Here is a 15,540-nt window from a genome sequence, read left to right as displayed (position 1 = left end):
ACCTGGGAGTGATGTGCCACGGAGTGATCTCCCACTTCCCAACCCTTTTCTTTCTTTTTTTCTTTTTTTTTTTTTTTTGAGACAGGGTCTTGTGAGGTTGCCCAGGCTGGTCTGGAATTTGAGATCCTCCTGCCTTAGTAGCTGGGGTCACAGGTGTATGCCCCTGATTTTTTAGGTAGATCACAACACATGCCTTGTGATGGGGACTGAGGGTGAGTATCACTCTCCTGGACCCATGAGAAGGAAGGATGAGTTCCAATATAGAAGGACAGGAGCATTTGTAAATAAGTCAGTTAAACTCTGGGCTGCCAATACTCATCAAAGGAATACACATACAGGCTAGCATGAAGCTCAGATCTATACAGGATTTCTATTATGAAATTTCCAGGCTAGCAAATACTTCTCTATGTTCCTGACATCCTTGGTTGTCATTTTCTTTTGTGTTCTCACCTGTGCTTTAATTTTATTCCTCCAAAAATATTTCCATCCCTTCTTTGATGCCCTGATTCTTTCTCCTCAGAGAATTTTGGCTGTGTCTCCTTCTTTTAAAAAATACTGACTCTCCCCTGAAGATACGGTCTTTGCAACCTTCTTGAATTTATGCTTTGTTGTCTTTCCAGGCCTCATTTATTCACGAATACTGGGTCCAGAAATGGGTTCAGTTCTCTCTTCATTCTTCAATGCTACATCAAAAGCAGTATTCCAATGTGCTTAGATAAAAACCCTATTTCTTTGAAGGATTCCATGACATTTGCACCACTGTTCCTACCATACCTCATCTTTGTCATCCTTTGACTTCCTGGTTACTAGCTTAGATTTCCACCCACATGGTTGGTAATCTTATCTATGTCTATGGCAATCTTAACCATGTCTATGGTTTCAACTGTCATTTAAAGGCGATGTGTCTCAAAGCTATATATTCAGCCCAACTCTTCCTCTTAAGCTCCATATACAACAGCCTGCTGGGAATAGCCATCTGACAGCTTTTAAACACTTCTAACTCAACATGTAGAAAAGTAAAAAGCCAGAAACCTGGAAGTCTCCCTTGATTCCTTCTCTCACTCCCACCTCCTCTTTCTTTTCTTTTTTTAAAAATTTTTTTAAGTCATCAATGGACTTTTTTTTTTATTTATTTTTTATTTATTTTTTATTTTTATTTTTTTTTACGTTTACATAGGGTAATGATGTTTATTATATTTTTCCCCTCCCCCCAACCCCTCCCACCCCTCCCACCCCTCTTTTCCCTCTACACAGTCCTTCTTTCCTTCATTCTTACCGCTCTCCTTAGCCTAACTCTAAACCTAACCCTAAACCTAATGCTAGCCCGTCCCACCCCCCATTATATGTCCTCATCCGCTTATCAGCGAGATCATTCGTCCTTTAGTTTTTTGAGATTGGCTTATCTCACTTAGCATGATATTCTCCAATTTCGACCATTTGCCTACAAATGCCATAATTTTATCATTCTTCATTGCGGAGTAATATTCCATTGTATAAATATGCCAAGTTTCTTTATCCATTCATCAACTGAAGGGCATCTAGGTTGGTTCCACAATCTGGCTATGGTGAATTGAGCAGCAATGAACATTGATGTGGCTGTATCTCTGTAGTATGCTGATTTTAAGTCCTTTGGGTATAGGCCAAGGAGTGGGATAGCTGGGTCAAATGGTGTTTCCATTCCAAGCTTTCTGAGGAATCTCCACACTGCTTTCCAGAGTGGTTGCACTAATTTGCAACCCCACCAGCAATGTATGAGTGTTCCTTTTTCACCACATCCTCGCCAACACCTATTGTTGCTTGTATTCTTGATAATCGCCATTCTAATTGGGGTGAGATGAAATCTTAGGGTAGTTTTGATTTGCATTTCCCTTATTACTAGGGATGTTGAACATTTTTTCATATATCTGGTGATTACTTGTACATCTTCTTCTGTGAAGTGTCTGTTCATTTCCTTAGCCCATTTGTTGATTGGATTATTTGTATTCTTCGTGTAGAGTTTTTTGACATCAATGGACTTTTTAAAAAATTTTTTATATGTGGTGCTGGGGATCGAACCCAGTGCCTCACACCTGCTAGGCAAGTGCTCTACCACTGAGCCACCACTAAGCCACAACCCCAGCTCCTCCCACCTCCTCTTGATTCTGTTATCTTATCTCCAACTAGTATTTTACTCTTATTCGTGTTGCACTTCAGACCTCCCATTAAAAAAGAAACTAAATTTAAAAAATGATCTCCTAACTTGCCTTGCCAACGTAATCCATTCTTTCTACTGCAATCAGTAACCTGAAATGTAATCTGATTATGTCACTCTCTAAGTGGTTCCCTTCATGTTCAGGTTAAAGTTCAAGGTCCATATCATAGTACATAATACCTCCATTCTATCTTTCCAGACTTATGTCATATCATTCTCCAATCTGTGGTTGTGTTCCAGCTATAATGAACTCATTGGTTATCTTAAACTGGTTGACTCTCCCTCTTCTGAAGCTATTTCTTATTTTTATCATTTAAGTCATTTCAGGAACCTCCTCCTCTGGGACCACTCAATTTGAGAGAAACAAACCTTTCTTGTTCTCTTAATACATTGTATATAACTCTATAACAGCATTTATCACACTGTATTGTGGGGCCATAAGCTTTATATCTGAATTCTCTTCATATTCCCAGAACAACTGTGGGTGTTTAGTAAACATTAGTTGCTTCAAAGAGATTTTGTGCCGCATTTCATGCCTAAGGTTTTCTTTGTAGCACTTGCTGAAGCATGACAATGAAAGGAAAAGGAAGTTAGAATAATATTCATAAAGGATACAATGTGAATTCACTGAAGATGTTTTCAAAAATCATAGGGATCCTGTGTTTATTTGCATGCTGAGGTGAAGGGGGCAGTAGAGACAGAGATGGAAGATATAAAAGGGGGGATAGAAGTAAGGTCACTTGGAAGGGAGAAAAAGTTTTCACCAAGTGTTCTTTAAAATAATTTTTTAGTCTTTAGGAATCTGCAAGTTATTCATCTCATCAAGGCTCAGTTCAACTTACCATAATATAATATTTCCAATGAAGCATTCAAGCTACACATTTACTTATTAAATAGAACTATTCATCTTTCCTGAGTCCAGGAGGAGGATGGATAAGAAGTATACTTTGTAGAAGTTAATGATTAAAAGTTTACTTATAAAAATCTTGCACTGTATCACTATCAATGTTACTAGAATGACTGGCATGCTATTAAAGTATACCAGTATGCCTAGAATAAAATGATATTTAGAATCACACACATGCATGCGTGTGTGCATGTATGCGTGTGCACGTGCACAGATAAAGAGAGAGAGAGAGAAGAGAAAGGGTAAAAAATTGCTTAGTGTAAATGATTATTGAATGTAACATTCTGATTAATAAAATATTCTGGTTATAGCAGTTATTATAAAACCTGAATTACTATTTTTTTTAAAAGCTCAGGTATTAGAAATAACTTACATTAAAACACATAAACATGAATGAGAAGGGAGTTTCTGGTCCTCTGTCACCACTGAGAACTCCCATAAACACTAACAGTTACTCTGTTTGAACACACTATTTATTCTGTTTAAAGTACTGTTTTTAGCACTGAGAGTGACACAGATGTTTAAGATGCAGCTCTTGACTTTTTGAAGGCATGTTAGCTATTATAGATTTCCAATTAACCAAATTCCAAGTGATTAAGTTAATGGTCAGATATATTTTACTTTCCCATTCTGCTAAAGCTCTTCCACTTTTCTTTTTTCTTTAAATCTTTCCTAATTATCAAAACTATCTGTGCTTCAGAAACAGTTCAGAGTGCTTTGCCCCTAGGAGTACTCGTCATTTATTTGTCAAACTTTTAACAGTTTGACCAGTATTAACTCTGGTGTAGTTGGCAGTTGACTGAATTGGAAAGTCCGCGATTAGAGGACTTTAGAGGAGAGAATAGTGCCGAATACTTCAGCTGCAAGAATCTCTAAAAATATAATGTCTGTTACATGAATTATGGACTCTTTAAATGCTCTTCCATATTCATTTGTACAACTGGTCATTGAGACAGCTTTAGAAATATGTTTATCAAATATTTAGCATACTTTAAAGGCTTCCTTAATAACATCACTAATAAGTGGAAGCAATTTTGTGTTTGTCTTCAATAAACACTTATGAATATCAGATAACCTAACTATAATTTATTAACACTACCTTTGAATCACTCCAGTGAAAATGTTCCCTCAATGCATTCGTATTGTTTTGCTGCACAAGTATGGAAAGCGGCAGATTGTTTTCAATGATCATAGATTTTAAATATTTACTTGCTAGTGCTGCATAATTTATCACACTGGAGTTGGAAATCAGTTTGTATGGTAGCTGATGCTATGTCAGTGTTATAGAATATAAGGTCCCTCTGTGACTTTCATGTAAAGTTGTAAAAATGAAAGGTATTCTACTCTCCTTTTCTTAATATTTTTAGTTGTAGATGAATAAGATACCTTTATTTTATTTATTTTTATGTGCTGCTGAGGATCAAACCCATGCCTCAGACGTGTGAGGCAAGTGCTCTACCACTGAGTTACAACCCCAGCTCTCTACTACTCCCTTTTTCTAACCAATTAAAATTTGTTTTGCTATAAATCCATGGAAACCTGATACTTATGTTATTCACACAACTTAATTTTGTATATTACCACAAAATTATTTTATGAATCCAAGCATTGTTTGTCATGGCCTGTTAATGTAACTAATGAAAAAATGCATTTTTGTCATCCAATTATTTATGGAAGTTATAAAAAGTCATCCAGATGGCTTGTAGATGCATGTTACCTCTCCTAAATATCACAAAAAGTTCCGTATTTCCATATATAGAACCACAAGCTATGTAAATAGGCAAGGAGACAGTTACTTTGTTTGCTTACTCTAATAAATGTTACATTTATTATTTTATACTCTGGTTATTTGGTTGCCCCACCACATGAATGAAACATAAATAACTCTAGTTAATCTAGTTTCCTGTTTTTGTGAGAATAATAATTAAAATAAACAAATTCACATTTAAAAATGCAAAACAATGGTTCAAGTTTAATCTAGAATTTTTCAATTTTGCATTTTGGAAGTTTTTCATTCCCATGTGGCTTCATAGTTCTGATGTACAGCCTGTAATTTTTTTTTTTTTCACTTTGAGCTTCTACTATAATTTCCTACTTATTTTAGGAGAATATCTGGCAGTTGTTGCTCCCACAGAATCTGCAAAACCATAAATTATCTTTTTCCTATGATTTAGCAATTCCCTTAACATCTTTAAAAGAGAGGCCTCTACGAGACTATTCTGTTTCAATCCTTTAAAAGAAACTGAAGGTGAAAAATGAGTGCGCATATACCTAGGAGTTTCACAGGTACCTAACCTAGACTCTTAACTATAGCTTGGCTTGGAGTACCCTAGTAACAGGTTAAGACAATACTGGTATTTTAATAACAAGGTGGCTTGGTTGGAGGTCTACATTGTCACAGGCAGTGAGGAATAAGGAGCGCCGTGCATGCTGGGTCTTGTAGTTCTTGAGCCAAAGGTAAGCGTGATGTTGCATGGCATGCTGGTAGTTGAAGTCCAATTGTTCAACAGGCACTTATGACAGCCGTAGTAAGGTTTAGTCTGTCAGACAGACGCTGCTTACAGATACCCTCTTTCGGTTGCACTTGTCGTATGGGCGATCAGCGGTTGCCATGGGAGGCAAACAGGTGGGAAGGAGGGATCCGTAGGAAGCAAGCCGAGCGCAGGCCAGTGGATTGCCGCTCCGTGGCGCCCTTCGCCAGGCTTTGCCCCGGAAGTGGCTGATCCACGGGCTTGCGGGAGAGGCTGTTCCTCTTACTACGGTGGCCGCGCGGCCGCGGGACTTGTGGCTGCGGCGCCGAGGTCCGAACGTCTGCGTGCGGCTACTTTTGTGGAGGCTGTTGCTAGAGCTGGAGCGCTTCCCGGGTTGGTGGCTCCTGCACATTTGTACAGTTCTCCAGTCCTTCTCTTTCGGTGAGGGGTCGGCTTGAGGCGAGGGGAGTCGAGAAGGTTGGGGCTTAGTGTTTCTGACCCCCGAATGGCAGGGTTTTTTTTTGGGGGGGCCTTGCCCTCCGCGGAGACCCTGTGATCAGCAGTTGGGTTCTCCGAGGCTTTGGCGCCTCCCTCCTCTCTGCTTTCCAGTGTCATTTGTCTTCTGACTCCTCCTCGCCCTGTCTGGGGTTCCAAAAGATAAACCGTAAGCCTTCCTATGGGCAGCTCTCTTTGATTGCCGTCTTCTTAGGTGTTCCAGGCACCACCTTGTGCCCTGAGCTGTCCCATCTATTCGGCCCCTTCTCTATGCCAGTGATCTCTCGGGCCTGTTTCTCTCTGGGCAAAACAAAAACAAAAACAAATAAAAAATCCGAATCTTTAAGATCTCCTTTTCTCATTTCTCTTCCCTTTCCCCTTTTGTGGTCTTTGTCACTGCTTCAAACTGTAACACATTACCTTTGGATATGCTGATGCCTTTCTGAATATTAACGTTCACTAATTTTATTTGGTTTTCGCTTTTGAGATTGGAGGTTCAGAATACATTCTTAACATATGGTGAATTATAACGGCTAACTCAGAATGACTTATCCAATTTATTTTTATTATTATTTTTTGGCTTACATTTTCGTTTTATATTTTTTCCTACTTGTCCGTTACTACCCTAGACTTGAGGAGAATACCTTGTCCTACACCTTTTTATATTTAAATTACCTAGATGGGAATTTTCCGTTTTCCATACTGTATGTGTCAATGAATTTTTTCTGCAACGATTTTGTGTCAGTTGATAGCAGACAGATGCACAGGGAGTGATCTTTCCTTCTTGCTTGTAATTTGTAATTAGATTATGAGTCATTGGAAGTACCTAGAGGGACTGGAAAGACTTTAAAGGTAAAATCTGTGTCTTCTGAGTTTCAAATTGATAAAGCTTTTTTCCTAAACAGTGAAGGGTTTCTAATTAGTCATATACTCTGATGTTATATTGAATTATCAATTCACTTGCTATACAATTTTGAGAACTGTTTTAAGTTAAAAAGTGGGCAACATAAGAAGTTGTATAATTCAGTAAGAAGTTTTAAAGCTACTTATTTGATGCTCTTTTTCTGTAAAATGGGATGCAAATATGTTGAAGTTATTTGTGATAATTCTTTTGAAGTATTTCTAGATAATTTGCTAGCTTTGGTAAAGGGCTTTGAGTAGTATTTGCTAGTGTTTCCTAGACAAAAATTTTGTCCCTTTCTTTCTGAGGCTAATGTAACCCAAATGAGTTTACAACTTCTATTCTTATTATTGCATTGTTGATTTTTTATAGTAAGATTATCATTCTTCTTTGACAATACAATCTATACTTGTCCATAAAATTAAAATTAATACTTAATTATCAGTGTGGGATTATTCCTAATTAATCTGAAATGGTTTCAGCCATGCTCAAAATTTGGGGCTAAAGGTATATTTCAGAATTAATTAACTCATGGAACTCCTTAGTGGAAAAACTTGAGAAGTTAGACATTATTCAATTTTTAAAATTTTCCTTAGATTCCTGAGTTTCAGATTGATACTTTTTTGATATTTTGTTAATTTACTAGGCAGTTATCAAATTCTTACACTTCAATGCAGTCATCAAAACGTTCCCTGATGGGGATATAGCTCAGTCGGTAGAGTGCTTGCCTTGCAAGCTCCAGGCCCTGGGTTCGATCCCCAGCACCGCAAAAAAAAAAAAAAAGTTCCTTGATAAGTGTTCTCTTGTCCTTATCTCTATATCAGATGCTTTTGAAGTATTATCTCCATTAATTGTAAATTCAGTGAGCCACTGAATATTATTTACATTTAGCAAAAGAACAAACTGAAACTCGAAGAGTTTAAGTCATTTGGTCCAGTTCTTTTTGATCCTCACTGTACCATAGTTGCAAAGATTTGTTCTGTACCCTGGAATATATAAAGAGCATTAATTCTTTGATCTTGCTTTGTAACTTTATGTACCAGATACTCTGCTAGGTGCAGGTGATAGAGCAGTGAACAAAAGACACAAACTCTTAGGGGTTTATAGTCTAGCAGGATATATGAAGTGTAAACTTTGCCTAAGGAAGCAGAAAGTATAGCTAATAAGTGTTAGATTTTATGCATTTTAGAATGTTAAAGTTGAAAAGAGAGATTAACTAGGGAAGGTTTCATGAAGATGAAATTTAACCTGGAATTTCAATAAGTGGGCAGCAATTTTGTAGGTGGGAATAGGGAGGAAAGTAATTCCAGACAGAAGCATAAAACGAACTAAATTCCTAAGGCTAAATTGTAGGGGAAAGAGATTGGAGAGAGGGGCAAGTAGAAACCTGCTTTCTGTCTTCAGTTTTCTTGTACATACTAAGTGCACTGTGTTGGTTGAATTTGAAAAAAAAAAAAAGTTTAAGCAAACGAAGTCATGGCACAGCTCAGATGAAGGGTAATGAGAAATTAGATCTAGACTGATTATATTGAAAATGGAATAAAGGAATGGATTGGTGAAAGAGGTAGGTTCTGTTAATTATTGAATGTTTAGGAATGGGATAGTGGCCAAGGAAGAAGAAAAGGTAGATTACCAGATTTAAATGAGTGAGCCTCCAGGTGAATTGTGAATCATAAGATTAAAAAAAATTCCAAAAAACATTATTATTTTTATGATTCAGTAAGAGAAAAAATAGTCAATTAAACAGATTAAGATTATTAATAGTAAGATCAATTTTAATTCCAGAGTTAAATATAAAATTCTGTGATGGAGAATTTATGTCTTAAGGTGCTTCTTATAATTATTGATGAACCTATACCACTTTATTCCTATTTTGGGGGACTATTTGTAACTAAAATTGTAGTCTCTGACACACATTCAATCATTTAGCATTTATTTATTAATTAGGCACTTTTCTAGGCCACAATGATGTAGTAGTGAGTAAATATAGTTTCTACCTTCATAGAATTTACTGTAATATTGGAAGCAGATGTAAATCAGATACTCAAAGAAATTTAACCTTACAATTACATTAAGTAATATGAAAAAGTATTTGATATTATTTATTCAGAGGAAGAACTTATCAAGGGGAGAAGATTCAGAGACCAGTTAGGAGACTGTTGGAGTAGTCCAATGAGAGATGGTATTAATCTAGAGAAGGTAATGGTAAACTGGTAAAGATAGTTAGAAATGAATGGATTCCAGAGATGTTTGGGAAGTACATTAGATATGAAGGGTGAAGAGAGGAAGATGTCATTGGCTACCCCTAGGTTTTTGTCTTATTTAACTTGATGGATTGTGGTGAAATGCACTGAGAATATTGAAAGAGGGCCAGGTTTAGGGGGTCATGCTTTGTGTATTAATATTATTTTATTGTGGCAGTAGTGTTCAAGGTTAATTTCTTAGTTATTTTTCCCTTTTGTGTCATTGTTTCAGTTCAGTATATTTGAGCAATGGTAAATATGTATTAAGGTTTTTGTTTCCCCTTGAATGAGGGAGGATGAAGTTCTAGATGAAAGCATCTGGAAAAATGTTGCTGTCTATTTTGAACCCATGTGTAGCATTTAAAAACCATACATACCAATAGGTACTGAGTAATACAGTTAAATATCATTATTTTAGTTGGGATTTGGCAGTAAACTGGTTAAATTCTAACTTCACTTACTTGGTGTGGATGTAAATATAAATGTGCGTTAGGAAAAAACACATGCTTTTGATTTTTCTTTGAAGTGTCTCAAGTATGTAATTTTTGATATCTATTGAATCAATACAATCAGTTAAATTTTACATTTCATAGTGAAGTGACAGAATATAGTGTATAGAATAAAGACCATGGGCTTTGGAGTCAGCCTACTTGAATTCAAGATCTCTTGGCATTTTCTAGCAGTATGACCTTACAGAAGTTATATAGTCTTTCCAAGCTTTTGTTGTTTTATTTATAAGTTGAGGATAATAATAATGCTTGCCTTCTCCTTGTTGTAAGGACTAAATGAGATGATATATGTTTATGGGTTAACAAAATTCTTGATACAGAATTTAAATGATTATTATTATTATCATAGCAATACTGAGTGTGAGATCATCTGGACGTTTGTGACAATATTTTAGTTTTAGGACTCTATAAAATAAAGCTTAATTTGAGAAAAAATTTGGTAGTTGTATTTGTATTGGGAAAATATATAAGATAGTTTTGTTTATTCACTAGATGAGTCAGCACACATCACCTTTCAGGGAATTCTCAGCAGAGATTATGTTTAGTCTACAGCTGTCATGGAAAATTGATGGTGGATTGGTTTGGGATTACTCATTATTTGTTAGAATTATTACCTTTATTTTTAGCCATTCCTTTTCTGAATTTTATATACTCTTTTTAGCCCTTCCGGGTTGGGTGAAGAAATGGTTAGGCTTTATAAAGTCTGATATATTGTTCTAAAGTCAACTTAACTTCCACCTTACTTTTTCCCTCCAACTTTTTTTTTTTTACAGTTTCAAACACATAATAAAGTTTGAAAGAGTTAGTACTGCAAATATACATACTGTGCATACCCTTCACCTGGATTCATTAGTTAATACCGTGCCTCATTTGGGCTCACGCTTGCTGTTACACAAGTGTCTCTGTATTTAAATATACCCATATACTTTTTTTTCCTACTGAACTATTTGAAAGTAAGGTGGAGACAGTGGCACTTCACCCCACAGTACTTCATCATGCATATTCTTTTTTTGGGGAAAAGATTTTCTCCCACTCTGTAGGCTCTTTTTTCACATTATTGATTGTTTCCTTTGCTGAGAAAAAACTTTTTAGTTTGAATTTATCCCATTTATTGATTCTTGCTTTTACTTCTTGTGCTATGGGAGTCTTATTAAGGAAGTCTGGTCCTAAGCCAATGTGATGGAGATCTGGGCCTACTTTTTCTTCTATTTGGTGGAGGGTCTCAGTCTAATTCCTAGATCCTTGATCCGTTTTGAGTTGAGTGTGAGAGGGGTTTAATTTCATTTTACTGCATATGGATTTCCAGTTTTGCCAGCACCATTTGTTGAAGAGGCTATCTTTTTTCTCCATTGTAAGTTTTTGGCCCCTTTGTCTATTGTGAGGTTACTGTACTTATGTGGATATGTCTCTGTGTCTTCTATCCTGTACCATTGGTCTACCTGTCTGTTTTGGTGCCGGTATCCTGTTGTTTTTGTTACTGTTGCTCTATAGTAGAGTTTAAGGTCTGGTATAGTGCTGCCTCCTGCTTCACTCTTCCTGCTCAGATTGCTTTGGCTATCCTGGGTCTTTTGTTCAACATGAATTTCGTGATTGCTTTTTCTGTTTCTATGAGAAATGTCATAGGGATTTTAACTGGAATTGTGTTAAATCTGTATAGTGCCTTTGGAAGTATGGCCATTTTGATAATATTAATTCTACCATCATGCATATTCTAAGAACTGGGATATTCTCCTACATCACTAACTCCTTTAGCATACTCAAATAATTTAACTTTCATATGAATATCTTACATACAGTACATATTAAGAATTAGATTTTTCCAAATATCCCAATAATGTGTTTAAAATATACCAAATTCAGTTGGAGATCATGAATTACCTTTCACTGTCATGTCTGTGTTTAGAGCATTCTCCACCTTCTCCCTCCCTGCTCCCTTCATTCTCTCCTTACTTCCTTCTTTTCTTACCTTTAAAGACATTGTTATTGGTCAGGCACAGCGGCACATGTCCCAGCTACTTGAGAGGTTGAGGCAGGAGGGTCACAAGTTTGAGACCAGTTTGAGCAAATAAGCTGCACCCTTTCTCAAAATATATAATTTTTAAAAGGGTTGTGGACGTAGGTCAGTGGTAGAGTGGTCCTGGATTAAATCCCCAATACCACCCCCACATTCTCATTTTTTAAGAGTTCAGACCAACTGTTTTGTAGACTGCTTCACAAAATTGATGTTTGTTTCTTCACAGTTAATTTCAGGTTAAATAGTTTTTTCCACTCCTATCTAGGTAATGTTATGAACTTTCCATTTCATCATGACATTGGGAATAATATAATGACAGTTTGTTCCATCATTGATGATGTTAAGTTCCATTAGTTAGTTTAGCCTGATTTTCTATATTCTAAGTATCATTTCCTTTTTGTTTTTAATAATTAATCCATGGGGAATGATATTTTGAGATCATGTGAGTATTGTTTTCCAGAGGATTTTTTTTTCCTACCCAGTAGTTTTAGCCAGTGATAATTCTTGCTTCTTGCTTGGATTAATCATTGCATTGGTAGTTGCCAAATAGTGAGTTCCCAAATTTGGTTAATTGCAATCCCTTCAAACTAGTTTCTGTGGCTTTTGGATGTGTCCCCATTTATCCGTAGGCATTTTTTTTTTTTCTTCTTCTTCTTTTTTTTTACTCTTTTGTACAATATAATGTTCCAGGCTCTTCTGTTCCATTCCCTACTTGAGATCTGGAATCATCCATTTTATGATGGAGTCCTGGTTCATTTTAGTGCAAACAGATGCTTAGATTCCAAGATCTGGACATTGAATATGCTCATTGCTACTGGATATCATTACTTCTCAACCCTTTAAATGAACAGACACATAAAAAAATTCACCAATTCTTCCTCCCCTAATTCATATTGCTATCTTCTATTTCTCACAGGAGGAATTTGGATTCTCAATATCATCAATGTATTTAATCATTTAGTTTATCTTGTAATCACATAAAATACTAGATCATTACTGCCTTCAACAACAAATGCACCAAGTAAAGATTTCTTTGCCTTAATAATTTTTTGTCCTGGGAATATATTACTCTAAAGGTATATACAGTAGGTACTCAAAATTAATTAATTATTTTTTCTGTGTGATTATGTTATCAATTTAAAATATAGTTAGGTTTTTACTAAACTACTCTTTAACAAGCTTTGTAAAATCAGTTGTTCATAAAGATACTAAAGTAAACGTAACAATTTAAAACTTTATCATATAGTTACAGGGAACTCTAGAACAGTTACATCATCTGAAGAATATGCAGCTTTAACCTTCATAAGGATTTCAATTTGTGGCTCCATTTTCCAACTGATATATTATTTAAAATTAGGAATGACAAGTGACATCAAACGAATCGATTTGTAAGCCCAAACAATTGTGTTTGTGAACACTTTAAACAATGGACTTCTATTGACTATGATACAATTCAGCACTAATCTTTAACAATAACATAATTGTTGAGAATACTTATTCCTAACTGATATGTCTAGTGTTTTCCCGTATTTATTTTCAGAATAGAAAGATTTGTTATTTGTATGTCCTTGTTCCTTGTATTTGGAGAAAGCCATTTGTGATTGCTTTACCCTATGATATTACCCTGTGATTTATGTGTGATTATTCTCATTGGAAGGGGGAATTATTTTTCTTTTGTAATACTTTATATCTCTATTGTGAGATGTAACCACATTCAGCTGTATTATGGTACTTATAAATATCTTGCTTATTAGAATGCCAGGTTAATGAGGGCAGGAACTAAGTTTTATCTCCCTTAGTGATCACTTTATCTCCCTTAGTACCTTGTAGAAGTAGCTACTCAAATATTTGATGAAAAAAATGTGATATTTTATGTTTAAATGTCATGTAGTGTTATTAGCCTCAACAATAAGGATGTGCCTTTGTCTTGGCAGGAGTAACTAATGGAGTGGATTTGGGAAAGATCTTAATCATATTTACCTGTTACCAAATTGTAAGTCACTGTCTTAAACTGCATCTCTACATTTCTAATCCCCTTATGTTACCCTGACTGAATCCTTATACCACCCTTTTATAGTCTTCTGACGAACTGAAGGAAGTGGGGGTATTTGATGTGGAAAAGAGAAGACTAGGGAGGAGGGGTATTGGGAAGTGGTTATAAAATATCAGCTGGGCTGTCAAATGGAATAAGGATTAATTTCCAAGGATACAAGCAGACTACTTGGTGGAAAATATAGGGAGAATTTTGGTTTCATGTAACATATTTCTAGCAAGTGTAGTTGTTTAAAATTAGTAGGTATCAGCTAGTTAATGTGAATACTCTAGAAAACTTCTGTTAGTAGAGAATAAACAGTTTAACATTATCAGGTTTTTACACTTAAAACTGCATATTCAGTTTAGTACAGTACTCATTAGATACTGAGCTCCTTCTTCTAGATGTGTTTAGTCAGAGGCTGAGAGAGTGCAGCTGGTGAGGATGTTGCAAAGGTCTCATTACTATGTGTTAACCATGGGTAGTGATTAGTGAATCTGAACCAGAGAACGGATCAGATTTCTTGGGATGAGAGTGATATTTTTTCAATCTTTTTAATTTACACATTTTTCTTTTACTCCTCCTCTCCATCCAAGCTCTGGTAGATTGAAGTGTATTGTATGGGACTGATGGTCAAGGACTACTGTTAATACTTAAATAGTTATTAGATGCTTTGTAAGTTCACTTCCAGTTCAGAGATTCTGCATCCTTCATCTGTTAATTGTATTTTGTTGATTAAGTTGTTTGACTTCCTGTGTTACTGCTTATCTATAGACTGCATATTTAACAGCTTGAAAAGTTGTGTTTTAAAGTGTGGAGGCTCCAAACATTCACAGATACCTCAGACTCATCAGAGGTTACTAAGATCCTGACATAATTAGCATTTATTTATCAAGTGATAGTAAATATTATGTTCTTCTTAGAGATAAGATTAAAGCTTAAGACAAGATTGTCTTTGGACAGTCTAGGTATTATTTAATAATTCTTACTGCCATCTTCAAATAAATGATTGAGGTCATTTCAACTCCTTATATCCCATTTAGGTTGATTATGATGATGACTTTGCACAGCCTGTGAACATGGAATATGCAATGCTGCACAGGTCCAGGTTGTTGGCTGCAAGTCAGGTGTGAGGGTAAGTGTGTGTCTGCTCAACACTTAGTTTCTTTTCTCTGTATTTTACCTTTAAGATTTAAGAGAGGGCTGGGGTTTTGGCTCAGTGGTAGCGTGCTTGCCTAGCATGAGTGAGGCCCTGGTTTTGATCATCAGCACCACATAAAAATAAAAAAAATAAAGGTATTATGTCCACTTACAACTAAAAAATATTAAAAAAAATGATTTAAGAGAACACTTAAATTCTATGTTTTATTTAGATCATCTTTATAAAGTAACTGTGCATTGGTATAATGTTTTTAACTGGTGGATATGATCCTGAGATGCCCTAAGAATAAGATGTATCCTTGGGACTATCTTATTAGTCTCTTTGCTATCAGTCCTTTGTCCTTTTTTATAAAACCTTGTTTTGAACTTGCACGTTTTACCTTTGTTGTGTTGCTGTTCTTTTTCTGAATCTTTTGTCTTCATTTCTTCCTGTCCTCTATGTTGCCTATTAGCTCTAAAAAGAGAGAGTCTTCACAATTATTACCGTTGCTTTCCCTTTCTCATATCTGTATCCCTCCTCTGCTGCTTTTTTTTTTTCCCCCAAGTATGCTGGGTCTTTAGGAGTCTTTTTAGGAGGATTTACAAACTGAACATTTTTTAGAGTATGACTTTAGTG

General features: G+C 35.8%; 1 protein-coding gene across 11 annotated transcripts in view; it reads left to right on the top strand.

Annotated features, from left to right (window-relative positions):
- The first annotated feature begins 5,855 nt into the window (after positions 1-5,855).
- The window catches only part of Atg4c (autophagy related 4C cysteine peptidase), a 96,927-nt gene continuing 87,242 nt past the window's right edge, over positions 5,856-15,540 (top strand). For 3 of the 11 annotated variants that reach the window (XM_047529070.1, XM_047529079.1, XM_047529030.1), the window contains exons 1-3: positions 5,857-6,010; positions 13,666-13,724; positions 14,807-14,898. The gene's annotated coding sequence lies outside the window, so the exon portion shown is untranslated. Of the gene's footprint in view, positions 6,011-12,797; positions 12,817-13,665; positions 13,725-14,806; positions 14,899-15,540 lie in introns of those variants that run through there. The other 8 variants (XM_047529099.1, XM_047529060.1, XM_047529123.1 and 5 more) reach the window with 7 other exon arrangements.

This window comes from Sciurus carolinensis, chromosome 1, assembly GCF_902686445.1.
Source record: "Sciurus carolinensis chromosome 1, mSciCar1.2, whole genome shotgun sequence".
Taxonomy (NCBI): domain Eukaryota; kingdom Metazoa; phylum Chordata; class Mammalia; order Rodentia; family Sciuridae; genus Sciurus; species Sciurus carolinensis.
This window is presented reverse-complemented; position numbering and strand designations above follow the sequence as displayed.